The sequence below is a fragment of the Nycticebus coucang genome, chromosome 11 (assembly GCF_027406575.1).
Source record: "Nycticebus coucang isolate mNycCou1 chromosome 11, mNycCou1.pri, whole genome shotgun sequence".
Lineage (NCBI taxonomy): Eukaryota > Metazoa > Chordata > Mammalia > Primates > Lorisidae > Nycticebus > Nycticebus coucang.
Window position 1 is genome coordinate 80,431,274 of NC_069790.1, and position 17,734 is coordinate 80,449,007.

At 37.6% G+C, this 17,734-nt stretch overlaps 1 non-coding gene across 1 annotated transcript; it reads right to left on the reverse strand.

Moving 5' to 3' along the window:
• Positions 1-16,823: 16,823 nt before the first annotated feature.
• LOC128560513 (U6 spliceosomal RNA) lies at positions 16,824-16,930 on the reverse strand. Its single transcript, XR_008373011.1, has one exon. It is a non-coding gene; the product is annotated as a U6 spliceosomal RNA (small nuclear RNA).
• Between the last annotated feature and the right edge of the window lie 804 nt (positions 16,931-17,734).

A 17,734-nucleotide genomic window follows, 5' to 3' on the forward strand; every position in this document is an offset into this window, starting at 1 on the left:
AAATACTATAGGTATATAGATAACTAGATATGAATTTCAGTAGACCTTTCAAATTTCTTCTTCAAATGTTCCTGCCACTTCCTAATGGAAAGAAATCACTTCTAGTCACCAGGCTTACCTGCTTGGTCTAGAATGAATTTTCCCTGGAGACTGAAGCCAGGAGGAAACTACCACACTAAAACATTGTCTAGGGCTCCAGGTGTTTCTCCTTTTAAACTTTCCACTGGCAACTAAGATACTGAATTTTCTTTAATGGGAATGAATACACAGAACTTACTATATCAGAGTAATCTGTTGGTAGATTATATTCAGCTTCCTGCTGCTAGCAATGCCATGGGTTAGGTTTAATGACGCTTCAGTGGAAATCAGAGAATCAGAAGGTAATTTTAACTCTCAAGCAGGAGGAGGAAGGATGCTAGGGCTAGAGGGCTATGAATTCCCAGCCAATACCTGTGAGGAAGCAGTCTACTCTTAAAGAAAAGGAATGGATGAATGCTCATAATGATCTCTATAATTTTACAACTAAATTACTCTGCCTTCTTCTGTCAAAAGGAAGTAGGTGGTTTGCTTTTATTATTGTTTCTGTAGATTTTTCTTTTCCCATTGCAGCGAGTTTTTAAAGGCTGGAAGACTTAATTTAAAATAACCCTTAGGAAAACGTGTAAGATGGTAACCCCATCACATTGTGATACTGATGAATATCAACCCAGAAGCCCAGGAACTATTTCCTTCCTTTGCATTTCTCTACCGCACAGGTTTGTAAGTGCGAAGGCAAATCCAGTCAAATGTTCCAAAAGAAAAAGCTACTCCAAATCCTTTGGGATGGATTAGGCACGTTAATTAAATATGTAAACAAACAAAAATTGTTTGAAAAGAGAAGAAAAACTCAAGAGGAAAAGCTAAGGACTGGTAGGAAAAAGCTTTACTCTTTCATGTCGTTTTATTACTATTTTTTTTTAACCTTACAATAGAAATCACAGGTTATTTTGCAAATCTGTTACCTCTGGCATCAAGTGTAACTTTTGGAGAATAGTTCTGTGCATTATTTTATTAATGATAATTAACATCAAACACAGCTTCTCATGCTATTTCTACCTCACTTTGGTTTTGGGGTCTTCCTGATAGTTGTGCACACCTGCTTCACTACCTATCTATTGTGTGACCATCTTTCTCTATTTTCTTTTTCCTTTATAATTTCCAAAAGAAAACCCAAAGCTCTAAGGTAACAAATGACATGATGATTTGGTTTTAGTCTTACCTTTATGTAACACTGGACCTTGCCTTTACCCAAGGATTTTTTTTAACCAAGATTTAAAACAAGGGGTTGCTTTATATCCTTTAAAGCAACAAGGGGTTGCTTTAAACTTAAACTAAAGAAGTTTAAGTTTCATTCTAAAATCAGAGGTAAATAGAGTGCATAATTTTGTTTTAATCTTTTTGTTTTATCTTTTAGACGTTAGTTCTGGAGTGAGTCTGTCAAAATATTTGAATAAAAATTGAGAGCTTTATTGCTGTGTTTTAAGCATAGTTTGGATATTATTTCATGTTCTTTATAACCACCGAGTATTAATAATTTGGACATTATTTCGTGTTCTTTATAACCACCGAGTATTAAACTGTAAATCATAATCAATGTAACTGAAGCATAAACATCACGTGGCATGTTATGTCATTGTTTTCAGGTACTGGGTTCTTACTTGAGTATCATAATATATTGTGTTTTAACACCGACACTATAACATTTACTAATTATTTTTTTAAACTTCAGTTTTATTGCATTTTCACAACATATCAGACCTCACCAAATATATGCCTTACTATTGTATTATAGTACTGCTTTACTGTGTATCTTAATAAAGCACGCAGTTATGTTACAAAAAAAAAAAAAGTTGATGACCATCCTCTTCTAGCTTGAAAGGTTTCAGCAGAGAGATCTGCAGTTATTCTAATATTCTTCCCCTTGCAGGTAATGGTTTTCTTTCGTCTGGCAGCTTTCAGAATTTTCTCCTTCATATTAACTTTAGTGAAATTGATTATGATGTGTCTGGGGGATGTCTTATTCAGGTTGAATTGTGCTGGAGTGCTGAAACTGTCTGCTATCTGAATTTCAGAATCTCTTGGCATGTCTGGAAAGTTATCCTTCATAATCTCATGGAGAAGAGACTCTGCCTTGTGAAGCCACTTCATTGCTTTCGGGGATCCCTATACGACGAATGTTGGTTTTCTTCGAATTATCCCAGAGCTCTCTGAGAGAGTGGTCTGTTTTACCCTCCATTTCTCTTCCTCTTTGAGAGTTTGGGAGCGTTCAAAAGCTTTGCCTTCAATGTCAGTAATCCTTTCTTCTGCTTGCTCCATTCTGTTACTGAGGGATTCTACTGTGTTTCTCAGATCTTTGAGGGCTGCAACTTCTTGTCTCAATGTGTCAAAATCTTTGGTCATTTGGTCTTTGAATTCATTGAATTCTTGAGATATCTTTTGGGTTACTGCTTGGAATTCTAATTTGATCTTATTTGCTATCCAGATTCTGAATTCAATTTCTGACATCTCAGCTATTTGTTTGTGCATGGGATCTTGTGCTGTGTCTGCCCCATTGCTTTTGGGGAAGTTGATCTACTCTGATTGCTCATATTCCCAGATTTTTTCTGTTGATTTCGCCTCATGATTTTTTTTCACCGATGCCTCTGGCCGTCCTCAGAGTTGGGAAGGTGTCTTTCCAAGATTAGACCCCAGTGTGATCACTCTATTGTTGCTGGATCTTTGTAGGGAGTGACCCTGTGTAGTTCCTCTGGGGCTGACCCAGCTAGGGAGTTCTGGTTGTGGAAGCATCTCCCATGTGTGACACACCCAGATCCAGCAACAGGGCGGGAGGCAGTGCGCACAGTTCTGGGAGTGCCTGGCACTCAGTGAGTTTAGCACAGAGTGCCCAAGTCTGCAGCAGTCTCTGGCCAGGAGAAGGCCAGAGGCAGGGAGTGCTCCAGAGGGCCCGCACCTACCAGTATCCCTGGCCAGACAAGTGGGCCAGTGTGGAGGCAGGGAGGATACAGGAGGGAGGACGTGGGGTTGCTCAGCTCCCACAGTTTTTGGTCAGGGCATTGGAAACCCAGTGGGCGAGGGTCACAGGTTGGGGGTTGCGGCACAGCTCTTATGGAGGTCTGGGTGGTGCCAAGCCCAGGAGTTTGATGTTGCTGTGAGCTGTTATGCCACAGCATTCTACCCATGGCAACAGCCCGAGGCTGCAGTGTTCCAAAGCCAGTCTCACTTTGCCCCCAAGGGTTAAGGCTTTAAGGCAAGTTAGTCCCTGCCTTTAACTTGCTTATTCACTAGGTTACTAGCTCCCACCCGATCCTTGCTCTGGGACGCTGAGAGTGGAGCTTGCCAGGGCAGTTTTCTCACAATGGCTCCCTGCGGCCCAGTTCAGCGGCTCAGTCTGGGGCCCTAGACAATGCCCAAAGTTCTCCACACTCCTGCTCAAGCTCTCTCCAAGGCAGTTCAACTGAGTGCCAAGTTCAAAAACACTGAAACAGTTCACAGGTAAGGCCTTTCCAGTTTGCAGTCTCACTGATGCTTATACCTCCGGTTGCCAATCGAACCGAACTTAGGCCTATCGAACACACACAACCACTTGCCAGTTTTCCACTGTTTTTGTCCTCCTCTTAGGGTCCAGAAGTCACTTGATGAATCCCTGAATCCTCAAAGGGATGATTGTAGGCAGATCCCACCAGCCAGAGATGCCTGGAGTCTTATCTCCCCAGACTCACCATGCCCAGTTGCAGGGAAGCTGTTACTCAGCTGCCATCTTGCTCTACCCTCTCAGCCCTGCTTTTCTCTGATTTCCATTTGTCTGTATTATAGATGTCCATCCCTTCAACCTGAGTCTTTTTTTATTCTTTGAGGTAAGATGAGTCTTCTGTAGGCAATAGATACCTGGCTTGAGTTTTTGTATCCAGTCAGCCAACCTGTGTATCTTTAGAGGACAATTTAAATCATTCACATTAAGTGGGAGAATTGATAGGTGTTTTGGCTGTCATGTTTCTCAAAGGTCCTAGATCTTTTTGCAGGCCCTGGTGGGGCCAAGAGAGGAGGAAATGAGCTGAGATTCTTGCATGTACAAGGATGATGTTGCAGAGTTGGGCTGGCCCTGTAGCTGAGAAAGGGAGGACCAATTTCCTGTATGAGAGAAAAAATAGACTTAAATCAGATCACAGGGCCTTAATGAAACTGAAAGAGGTCAGTGCATGAATCCCACCAGCTGCCAAATCAACAGCAAATGCTAGCAGAATGCCCATTAGTACTTGTATGATTGCCAGTCTGAGAAAAGAATAAGGATGAAGAATGTAAATCCCAGACCTCCTCTCCCTACTGTTAGGAGGACACAGAAAACATAGTTCATATACCTAGATGTCCTTTGGGGGAAGAGAAAGGCAAAAGAAGGCATCTATCTGAAAGACTAGACTTTTATATAAAAAAGACTAAGTTCTCTAGAGAGAATTAGGTTAATTTGCAAGACAAGAATAAACTCAGTTTTTATCACTACTCAGCAGTTGGGTGCTAATGAGGAAGATTGGACTTCTTACAGACAAAGTAAAGAAGCGAAATTTTTTTCTGCACTTCTATGTGAAGTGAGAAAAATTTTGGGAACCTCAGCTGTCTGTGGTATGTTATGTGTAGGGATGATATATAGAGAGAAGGTTCATCTTAAATCTAAAGAAGAAGTAGTAACACAGGTGAAACAATTTAGAACTCATCCTCAGGTATTTCTGGCAGGTTGGGACCAGAATTTTCCACCCCCAGCTTGCTGCTATTACACATGAACACTGTGTATTCAGAAAAAATAGAATGAAATAAGGGCTAATGAGAAATATAAGCAACACATGAAATCTGGGCAGAAAACATTAATATTAACACTCATTTGGGAATTATGAAAGACTCCATTGAAGGAGTGGTGTTTGTGATGTACCCTGAAAGATGAGTAGAATTTCAAAAGAAGATTGTGGAAGAGCTCAGAACCAAGGGATTATAAAATGCGCATACGTTAATTTCTCCTTCATAAAATTCCTGGAGATTCACAATAAACATTTGCTTATTATGAGTTCTAAGAAATGTGATAGTAAAGAAATCTGCTTCTTATTATTAATGTCATTTAAGACAGCATATCTGGGACCAATGGATTAATTTTTTACATTAACCTTATTAACATCTTTTAAAAGTAATGTTTCCCCTTTGACTAATAATACTTGGATTCCTTGCATGAAAGTTGAAACTCTTCATGGTCCTGTCCTCTTTTTTTTTTTTTTTTTTTATTGTTGGGGATTCATTGAGGGTACAATAAGCCAGGTTACACTGATTGCAATTGTTAGGTAAAGTCCCTCTTGCAATCATGTCTTCCCCCATAAAGTGTGACACACACTAAGGCCCCACCTCCGTCCCTCCGTCCCTCTTTCTGCTTTCCCCCGCCATAACCTTAATTGTCATTAATTGTCCTCATATCAAAATTGAGTACATAGGATTCATGCTTCTCCATTCTTGTGATGCTTTACTAAGAATAATGTCTTCCACTTCCACCCAGGTTAATACGAAGGATGTAAAGTCTCCATTTTTTTTAATAGCTGAATAGTATTCCATGGTATACATAGACCAGTTCCTGTCCTCTTTATGAAATGAACTTTTCCTTCAGCATTTCCTGAGCTGCTGCATTTCTCAAGATTCACCTGTTATTTCCTTTTAAGAGATGACTTTGTTAAAAAAGAAAGAATTTGTGTTCTTGTCTTTTTTTTCTAATGAACCTTTTATGGCATATATGTATGATGATTGGTTTTCTCTACTGCTCTTTGAAACTACAGTGGAGGACATACCTTTTCAATTTCTGCATTTCCATTACTTAAGACAGTGTTTGGCACATAGCAAGCACTCAATTTATGTTAAGTATGTTAAATAAATGAATAATTCCACGTGGACTCTATAAATAACTATGATAGAGGTGAGGCGATGAACTTGAGGAAAGAAGACAGTGGAGGCAACCTTGTGGGAACATATTACAGTTGTGAGAGGGTACTTAGATCTGTCCCAGAGTTGCAGCAATAGGGACAGAAGGGGACTAAGATTCACTGAGAATCTGTCATATGGAAGGACCTGAAAAGTTGTTGTATGTCTTACCTTATCCTCATTAAGACCTTTATTGGACAGGTCATGTGAGTAAGAGTTGAGTTACTCTGCTCCTTTCTGGAGTCTCAGCTCTTTTAAAATTTCTCTATGCAGATTCAACCATGCTGTGTCTTGTGTGATCTGTCCACTTTAGCCACATTTGACTGCATCATGAATGAGCATCAGTCTCTAAGGCAGCCATCCATAGCTTGTTGGTGGCTTTACAAGGGACAGGCATCAAATTCTGTCATAAAGACAGAGTTCTATTCTGAATAGTAACTAAATCTGACCCTGTCTTTTAGGCAGCTTAGAAATGAAACCTATATACTAGGTATCTACCTATAAGAACAAAAATCATTTTACCACAAAGGCATTTGCACTAGAATGTTTATTGTGGCTCAATTCATAATTGCCAAGTCATGGAAGCAACCTAAGTGCCTATCAACCCATGACTGGATCAACAAACTGTGATATCTATCTATCTATCTATCTATCTATCTATCTATCTATCTATCTATCTATCTATCTATCTATATTCCGTGGCATATTATTCAGCCATTAAAAAAGATGGAGACTTACATCTTTTACATTTACCTGGATGGAGTTGAAATACATTTTTCTTAGTAAAGTAATGCAAGAATGGAAAAATAAATATCCAATGTACTTCTCCATACTAATATGAACTCAATATATAAATAATTACATGTTCCTGAGAACAATAAAACACTACTATAGTCCAGTGCAGAGGTAGAGGGATGAGGGAGGGGAGGGGAGAGGATGGTTGGCAGAAGGAGGGAGGGCATGAGGTGGGATCTCTCCTAAAGTGCACATTGTGAGGGTGTATAACACGCCCCTGGGTGAGGGGCTGTTTAAAAAATGGAACTTTAATCTGGAAGTGAGAACAATGTAACCTAAATATTGTACCCTCATATTAATTTGAATAAAGTTAAAAAATAAAAGAAATGAAACCCACACAAAAGGGTGCAGTGGGTGTTGGAAATAGTAGAAAAGAAATACACATACAAAAGGCAAGAGAAGGAAGGCAATGGAAGTAGAAAGTTAGCAGGAGGGCGGCGCATGTGGCTCAAGGAGTAGGGCGCCCGTCCCATATGCCGGAGGTGGTGGGTTCAGGCCCAGCCCCAGCCAAAAAAAAAAAAAAAAATAGAAAGTTAGCAGGAGTCATATCATGAAGAATAGAGAGAAGTTAGTTTGTGTAGGATAGAAAGAAGCAGGTGGAAAATAAGAAGCAGAGAGAGAAAGAGAAGTCACCAGTGTGGCAGAGTTGTTAATGTAGGCAGTAATAAACTGTCATGTTTGAGTAGATGAGTATGAGTCCTGGTAGGTCAAAACAGAGTGATGCCTACCCTCTTCTGAATCATGATCAACACTAAAAGGAAAATAGTTATTTTATAAAAGACATCTCATTCATGTGTTTATTACAACACAATTCTAGACTGAAAAGATACGTAACAACCTAAATGCCCACCAAGCAAAGACTGGATAAAGAAAACATGGTGTGCATGCACCCTCCCACACACATATACCCATCTATGGAATACTACTCAGTCATCAAAAAGATTGAAATGTTTTTTTGCAACAACTTGGATGCCATTATTGTAAGTGAAGTAACCCAGGAACAAGGAACCAAATACTGTATGTTCTCACTTGTAAGTGGGAGGTAATGAACCGTTATGCACAGTCATACAGAATGATGTAATGGACATTGGAGACTCAGAATGGGAAAGGTGGAAGAGGACTACAGGATGAAATATTACCTACTGGGTACAATGTACACTATTTAGTTGAAGGGTACAGTAAAAGCCTAGACTTCTCCATTATGAAATTCAGCCATGTAACAAAAACATCACTTGTGCCCACCCAAACCTATTGAAACAAACAAAAAATAAAATAAAAATAAAAAAATTCCAATGTCCTGTTTATATGGGTGGTTAAAGAGTTTCTTTCTCTTCCTGTTTCTGTCTTTTTTACTGTAAATTTATCATTTATAATTATCTACCTTTATGGGGTACAAGTAATGTTATGATTCAGAAGTACATCGTGGAATAATTGACTCAAGCTAGTTAATGTATCCATCACCTTAAATAGTTAACATTTTTTTGACAGTTAAATGTTCTGTGAGAACATTTCAAATTTACTGTCAGAAATTTTGAATGTATAATACTCTATTATTGATTATATTCACCATGCTGCTACAATAGAACTATAAAAAATCGTATTCCTCCTGAGATTTTGTACCCTTTGAACGTCATATCCCTATTCTCTACAGTCTCTAGCCTCTGTGACCACCATTGTACTCTCAGCTCCTCTGAGTTTAATTGTTTTAGATTCCACATATAGCAGAATCTGTGGTATTTGTTTTTCTGTGCCTGGCTTATTTCACTTAGCATAATGTCCTCCAGTTCCATTCATGTTGTTGCAAATGACAGGATTTCTTCTTTTTAAAGGATATTACTACTCTGTGGAATATTTAAAACACTACATTTTCTCTACTTGTTCACCTGTGATGGTCATCTAGGTTGATTCCATAACTTGGCTATCATGAATAATGCTGAAATGAACATGGGAGAGCAGACATCTCTTCAAAAAACTAATTTCAAACCTTTTGAGTAAATATACAGAAGTGGGATTTCCAGGTCATATAATAATTCTAGTTTTAGTTTTTTTAAGGAACCACTGTACTTATGGAATACATTATGAAAAACATTCCCATCAACAGTACACAAGTGTTCTCTTTGTGTTATAGCCTCACAAACACTTATCTTTTTTAAAATAATAATCATTCTGAGAGCTGTGAGGTGGCATCTCATTTTAGTTTTAATTTACATTTCCCTATTGATCAGTGATGTTGAGCATTTTTTCATATGGTTGTTGACTATTTGTATGTCTTCTTTTGAGGAAACTTATATAGGAAGGACTCTTTTCACATCTTTTTGATTGAGTTTTTTGGTTTTCATCCTGTTGAGGTGTTTGGGTTCCTTATGTATTTTGGATGTATGGCTCATCACATGTGTGGCTTGCAAATATCTTCCCTCAATCCATACACTGTCTTTGAACACTGCTAATTGTTTCCTTTGCTGTATAGAACTATTTATATCCTGTGTAAGTTCTCATAATATCCTGAGATAGCTGGTATGTCTCTCTTTTTCTTGAATCTGAGAGAGCCTAGCACAGCATTATTATTCTAGTTCTTCCAGGTGAGGAAACCAAGGTTCAGAGAGACTAGGTATTTTACTCAAGCTCATAGAACTAATCAGCAATGGATATTCAAGCAGAGGCAAGATTTGTCTGACTAAGAGCCAATATTATATCTAATTCAATATAAAATGTCCACCAGCTGGGTAACAGAGAATGAGTCAAGAAATTCTGCAGAATTATGATACATGGTGCTTGGTGACCTAGTAACTGTTTTATTTGCATATCATTAAACAAAAGGTCTTAGAATGTTTTTTTCCTCTTCTATGTTTTGGTTATGTCAACATCTATCTTCACTTTTTTTTTTTCTTTTTTAACCTCTGTTTACCCTGTAGACTGTAGGGAAATGACATAGAATTACAGACTCAAAGGGCTGCGATGCTGTTGAGCACAGTTCTTTTTGTTCTTTTTAAAACATTTCTGGAACACTTGTGAATTTGCCTCAGCTCAACAGCAGACACTTCTTAGACATAATAGCTCTTGATTTTTTGGTACTCATGAAAAAGAGTTTTTCTGTTACCCACTTGTCTATGTAGGAGAGAGAGGCTTAGCACCTACTTCCACAGGATTCACAAAACCCTTTCTTGCCCTTCATCACAGCAACACAGGGTTCCTGTTGACAAGTCTTGGCCTCACCTTTCTGCCTTCGGGGGGACCCCACCTACCATTTCTCTGAGGGTATTTCCAACCAAATTTTATTAACTCAGTCTCCACAAATTTAAAGACAGTTGTATCAGATACAAGTGGTCTGAAGTTTACCCTTTATAGGTATATAACAAGAATTTCCTTTTGAAAATTCATTGTGTGAAGAAGACTGGGGTGAACATTGTGCTTTCTATAAGCAGTGCTGTGTGAGAAAATGTGTATGTATTCAGCATGTGTTTTCATCATAAACTCTATGAAGTTGGGGACCAGGTCTTTCTTGTTTGTCACTGCATTTTCAGGTCTGGTTTAGTGCCTGCCACATATAATTACATGTTATAAACTGGATTGTATCCCCACAAAATTCATGTGTTGAAGCTCTTACCTCCAATGTGACTGTATTTGGAGATAGGGTCTTCATGGAGGTAATTAAGGTTAAACGAGGTTAGGTGTAGGGCCCTGCTCTGATAGGATTAGTGTCCTTATAAGAAGAGGAAAAGAGATCAGATCTCTTTCTTTCTCGCTCTCCCCCACCACACACACACACAGAGCAAAGGCCATGTGAGGACATAATAAGAAGGCCAAATGACAGGAAGAGAGACCTCCCCAGAAACCAACCCCAAGGGGACTTTGATCTTGGACCTCTGCCTTCCAGAACTTTAAGAAAATAAATTTCTGTTAGTTAAGCCACCAGCCTATGGTATTTTGGTTGACTCAAGATTTTGCTTTTCTTCTTGCCACTCCTACTTTTTCCTTTCCTCAACAACTCTGTGAGCCATGCCATGTCACACTGTGCTGTGAGTCCTGAATTCTGGTGTGTGTGAGATGAGACACGAGGCTGGCAACAGAAAGAACAGAATAACAAACCTAACAATGTCGGAAGCTATGTAAATAGGGCCTAGCCATTCACATGGCACTCCCTTCATTTTTTGGGTCATATCCTGAATGTTCCTTGCTTATTACACATTAAAAATTAGTTTTTATCTCATTTTATTATCAAAGGATCATTTGCAAAGATGTGTTCGCTATATCATTGTAATAAATTAAAATTAATGGAGAGAATGTGGATAAAGGGAATATGAGTGCAAGAAGGAAAGAAATCCCAGAATATACAAATGTTAGTCATAATAGACCGTATCCTTGCAAGAGGTAGTCCACAAGTTTTCTCTAGCGGCCATTAAGAAGAAAACAGAACTACTATATTCACAGGGTCCTTAAAGCACCCACAAACAGATTGTTTAGGAAAAGTACAACTATTCTTGACACTGTGACAATAGGATACTTCTTGATATAGTGAGCGATGTTCTCAACACTACTGTATAGTTAATATAACATTTAATTTCATTGTGCTGTTTCTTATACTGCCTTGATGTAAATGGATGTTAATTTCCATTAATGAGTTTTCATTAATGAATTTGGCAAATCCCGCATCTAGATTTGGTTGTGTTACCTCTGTCAAATTTTTCATTCATCATCCTGATTTTGCTTGATCCTATTTTTTTTGTGTCCCATTGTTGTTTTGCTTCTTCTTTTGGTGTTTGTTGTAAACAGTACTTTCTTATGTTGTGACATTTATTAATTGCAGAAAATTCTCAGTCTTTTGGTCTACAAAATGATTAAAGATTTGATTCAAAATAGTGATGTTTACAGCAATTGTATTTATAAGAAAATTTGATGCAGTCAATTTTCTTTTCAAAATTTTTGAAGCTAACAACTTGTTACTGGGATTTTTTTTTTTTTTTTAATCCAGGGTTCTCTTGCTCTTATCTCTGTGTGCCATAGGCCCTCTGAGTAGACACAGTGAGATTTATTCTTTCTGGCATGAAGAATAATGTCTAAATTAGGTCTAATCTTATAGGATTCACTTTGGGTAGAGTACGGCAATTACTGTATTAAATCTTACTATGTGCCAGGCATTTTGCTACATGCTTCACATGTGTTATTTCGTTTAACCCTCTGAAGGTGCATGTCTATTACTTTCATTTTACAGCTAAAGCAGCTGAAGCTCAGAGAGGATAAATGAACTTTTCAATGTCACCTAGGGAGGAGCAGTGATGGAATTTCAATTAGGGTCTCTTTGACACCAAAGAATACACTTTGAACTTCTGGTTGCATGTGTTATTTTTTTTTAAAAATTGATTTTATTTTTTAGGGAAGTTTTAGGTTCACAGCACAACTGAATGAAGAGCTGTACAAAGACTTGCCTGATAACAGAACGTGCGCAGCTCCCCATTTTCAACATCCCCCACCAGAGTGACACATGTTATAGTTGATAAATGTACACACTGACACATCGTTGACCCAAAGTTAATAGCTTAATTAGTATTTGCACTTGGTGTACATTCTCTGAGTTTGGACAAATGTATCTCAAGGTGTCCTGTGTGTTTCTATTCACTGTTCACACATTTGCTTAGGTAGAGTTCTTTTGCAAACTGACGAAATCTCTCAGGGTCCAGAATCCAGTTTCAAGGAACTTGATGCTATCAGTTCTCTTAGGAATGATAAGCTCTTTGGGGGACTCAATTCAGGCTAACAAGGCACATGGATTTATTTATAAACAAATGCTAACATTAATACTCGGTGGGGATTTGCTTTTCTTGTCACTAGAAAACACTTATCTAAGATAGCCCTTTCCATTATCAAGATACCCTGGAATCCAGGTTGCTAACCAAGAAATTGTGAGGCAAACATGCACATATGAGATCATGGTAAAATAAATGGAAAAACATTTCTTTTGGATTGTAGCAGATATTAAAAATGTATACCCTTTAGTATGTATTTCTAGTAACTTGTATCATTTAGACCCCAGATATTTGGATAAATTCTTAAAAAATAATTATGTTTCAGCTCTCCATTTTTTAAATTTTATGCAGATTGCCACTTCATCTTGTTCGCATTTATTAATAAAATGTAGTCTTCCAGGTTATCTGAAGTCAAAGCTCCGGCTGTAGTAATTTAGTCCTCTAAATTAGAAATAGAGACTTACCTGTTTTCTGCACAATTCATTTCGAAGTGCCTCTAGTGGGTCACTCCTGTAGAAGGCTAATCACAATCATTTTTATGTAATTAATATAAACTTCAATTTCAGAGGATGACTTTTCTGATTTTGTTACCAATTTTTGTGAGTGACTCTTAATTAGGCCCAGGAGTTTGTTTCACACTGATTATAAAAATGGAGACAAAAAAATCTTATTTTCGCTTTAACAGGGCTCATTGGAGGCTCATAGCAATAACATGGCATATATGTGTGATAATTCAAATGCATTTAAGATTTATTTATTTTTATTTAGGATCTCAAGTGAAGATGAAGAATCACTTGATAGAACAGAGGTCTTAGAGAAGTAAATAAACCGAATTATAAAAACAAAAATTTCATGTTTTCCCTCAAAATCCCCCTTGAACCAACCCCAATCCTTCCCCCAACTGGGAGTGTTTATGACAGTTTGACAAAGTGAATTCCTCCCTGACTCAGCCTCGATTGTGTATCTTATGTTACCAGGACAGTTTTATTCTCTTGGGTTCCCAAAGCCAGGATCTGCCAAATTAAGTGTCACTTTCTATTGAGTATGGAATGTGAGCTACTACCTTCAAAGGGACACTGGGAGAAGAACTCATTTTCCCAGCCTTTCAGGTGACAAGGCTTTGGTTTTTCAGTATTAAACTAACAAAGGCAATGTTTGAACGTATATGAAATAATGTTAAATCTGTCACTAATGACTGTGGATTTAGCTCCAAACCTTAGTGGTCTTCTCTCAGGCTATTCTTTAATTATGATAAATAGCAACTGGAAATTAAAAAACGAAGATAGACATCAAAACTCACCTTCATCTCTTGGTTAAAAGTACTTCAATTTGAAAATGAGTGGTTCACATCCTGAGATTGAGAGGTCTGATTTTTTTTCAAGTACATTGGTGCTTAATGAGACAAAAAATATCCAGCCTGAAAGTCTATTTTTCAAATGAAAATGATTTTGATTTTCGAGCAGCAGTCAGACCAGTTGGAAAACAGTCTGTTGTATTTTCCAAGTACAATAGTACAGGTTTCTTTAAATATGACCCTTTTGAAATTAATGGAAAAATTGATGTCTCCTTTTCTTAATCACTAATCCAGACTCAAAGAGACAAAAGGGCTCTGTGACTGTATGCCTCTCCCCTTCTCCTGAAAATGAAGGGTCAAATTAGAATTGTAAAATGACAGTTAAGAAAATAATCACACCCTGTTCCTTGTTTGCCAGAGGATTTCCCTTGTGCATTTTTATTTTATTTTATTTTTATTTTTTTAATTAATTAATTTTTTTTTAATTGTTGGGGCTTCATTGAGGGTACAATAAACCAGATTACACTGATTGCATTTGTTAGGCAAAGTCCCTCTTTTTCACTCTTTTTTCACTCTTCTAACTTACAGAGCAATATCCTTAACCATACATTTTCATGCATATTTCTGATAATTTCCATAAGGAGAATGCTGAATCATAGAATATAAGCATATTTTGAGGTTTGATAAATTTTGTCAGAGTATTGTACAGAAAGGTAATAACAATTCAAAGTGCACCATTGGTATACAGGCAATCCTTAGGTTACAAATGAGATAGATTCTGTAGGTTTGTTCTTAAGTTGAATTTGTATGTAAGTTGGAAGAGGTACATTTATCTATTACCTGTAATAGCCTCTGTTTGTGTTAGTCATATGTCAGTTGGATGTTTGTAGCTCAGGAACTTACTGTAATAGCTTCTGTTCATAAGTGCCAGTTATAAGTAATAAGTCAGGTGTTTGTAACTTGGGACTACATGTATAAGAATGAACTCCGGAAATGGCTCTCTAATCATCTAGCAAAGTCCACCCAAGACGAGAATAGGAATTCTCCCACCTCTTTACAGGCCAGAAACTGAGAAATACTAGATTTATTCCAAAAAATAAAAATGAAGCAAGGTTTATTAATAATGTTAATTTATAAATACTTCGAAGTGTCTGTTGGTACTCCATAGTAAGATTTTGGGAACAAGTTCTACTTCCTCTGTAAGGATGGGAGCACCAAGCTGGAGAGGCTGAGGGAGTGTTCTTTCTTTGATTTGGTCTAGATAATTTCACAGAGTCTTTCACTTAACAGTCTTTAAAAATGACCTTATTATCTTGACTCAAAATTTTCTCTCCTTTCTCAATTTTTCTATGTTTGTGACCAGAACTGCTATCCACACATTTGGCCAAGTGAGATTTGGGAATGATTGAGAAGTACCACCTACCATAAGCTCCAACCCAGATCCAGGAGCCACCTGGTCACCAATTCCTATCAATTCTATTTTCTGCATTTCTTTAAAACATATCCCACTTCTGATGCCCTGGTCCTGCCTTCAGCCATGTTCTTCTCCAATCTATCACCCTAATACTAGAATGAGATTTCTTTCTTTCTTTTTTTTCTTTTTTGAGATAGAACCTCAAGCTGCCGCCCTGGGTAGAGTGCCATGGCATCATAGCTCACAGCAACCTCCAACTCCTGGGCTTAATCGATTCTCTTGCCTCAGCCTCCCAAGTAGCTGGGACTACAGGCGCCTGCCACAATGCCCAGCTATTTTTTGGTTGCAGTCATCATTGTTGTTTGGCGGGCCCGGGCTGGATTCGAACCCGCCAGCTCAGGTGTATGTGGCTGGCGCCTTAGCCGCTTGAGCCACAGGCGCGGAGCCTAGAATGAGATTTCTAAAATGTGTATCAGATCATATCATAGTCTTGCTCAGCATTTTAAGTAGATTCCTCTCGTCTGTAGAATGGAGACTCACCTTATGTTAAGTTCAGGTTTACGTGGTTCTGTGAACCATGAAGCCCTCTGGCATGTCACACAACTTCTGTCACGGAACATACCCATATATTGGTCATGGTTTTCAGCATGAAAACCTGAAAATCCTGCCTTTGCCTTCACCATATCCTGACTTAGTCTTATCCTTCATGCTTTTGATTTATGATTGATCTTCATAACTGCAGCATCTCTTTAACCTTCCTCCATTATGCTCAGCACTGCATGGCGTGCTTTCACTTATTTTATCCTGTCTAATTATTATTGAGAATCTCCCTGTGTCCTTGTTGCTATCAGCTACCATGGAAAAAGATATGAAGAATTCTGTTAGAATCAGGGCGTCATTTCAAAGTGAGACTAGCAGTAATGCTGATTTGATGCCTGTGTAGGGCTTTTCAAAATCACCTTCACTACAGCAGGTCCAAAGCCTGGGGATAGGCTAAGCTTGTGAGAAGAAGCTCAGTTGCTTGAATGTAAGGATTGGGAGTCTGCAGTGCTAGAACCAAAGCATCTAACCATGGTTTTTAGAGGCAAATTTCCATCTGAAAGATTTGTCTCATTTGTAGTTTTTCCTAAAAAGCTATCATCGGAATGCTGTAGAGAAAATTCAGATTTTAATAATATAATTCCTTCCCAGGTTTAGAAAGAATTTTCTATTTATTTGCTAAATTATTTGCAGTTGAGAAATGGCTTAGTCTTTGAAAAGGCAGGAAAGTGTAATTTCCTACCCGATATCTCAGTCTATTAATAAATAAATGACATCTGAGGTAAAGCTGGCAAACCTAATTTTAATGTTTTTATGCTAATATGTAATGGGTTAATGAAAGGAAGCAAAAACATTGCTAATATAAATAACATTTATCTTAGTAAAATACTTTTCAATGTTTCTGGTTAAAGAAAAATATCCAGAATAAATGCATTTTAAGCAAATAAAACATTGACATTACCGCTATTTACCTTAAAAATAGTATGACTGTACTATTTGTAATTTGCCTGTTGAGTCTAAAGTGCTTTGATGCCAATTCCTTTATAAGAACTTACTTTTTTTTTTGGAACGCTTCACGAATTTGCGTGTCATCCTTGCGCAGGGGCCATGCTAATCTTCTCTGCATCGTTCCAATTTTAGTATATGTGCTGCCGAAGCGAGCACTATAAGAACTTACTTTTGATTAGAGTTTGAATAAGGCTATTGAGACAATTCAATTTTCTCTTGTACACAGAACATGAATATATGTTGAAACAAGCCGTGTAATAAAATACTGTAAAATAGTCCTTACCAAAAATCACACTTGTATTTATGTCATTGTTATAGTCTAAAATATTATGATATGATATATAATTCTTTAGAGTTGGGAAGGCTTTTATTGGACTTCAGTTGTACAGTGTATTTGTGGGTAAGGATGACTTTGGGACAGCATCTGGAGCTCCAAACAGGATCATAGGTTCACTTTGTGAGGAAGGCCTGGAAGGCCAGACTGGGGAGGGTCCCTGAAAGGAGAAAAGTGGTCACAGAGATCCAAATTGCAGACAGGCCACATGAAAGAGATGCTTTCACATTTATGTAAATGTATGATGATCTCCATTTTTTACTGAGTAGCAAATAAATATTCGCCAGATTAACAATTAGTAAAACACCAAAGAGTAAGAGCTTGGAAGGTACAAGCTCCATTTCTTAATGGAAAAATGAAAGTATTTACATGTAGGCAGATATTAATTATCTAACATGCTGTAAACTTTTTCCAGATCAAAATAATTGCCTCTTGCTTAGAAAAGCTTTCATTGACACCTCATCTTGAGTAATAACAAACATACTGTACAACTCATCTAACTGATGAATAGTTCTTGACTTTTAGGGGAATTTTCAATAAGGTAAGGAGCAGTGAAGTGGGGTTGTTGAAGAGAGGCCATCTGTTTTAATTTTCTATTATTAATATAACAAATAGTAATTGATAAT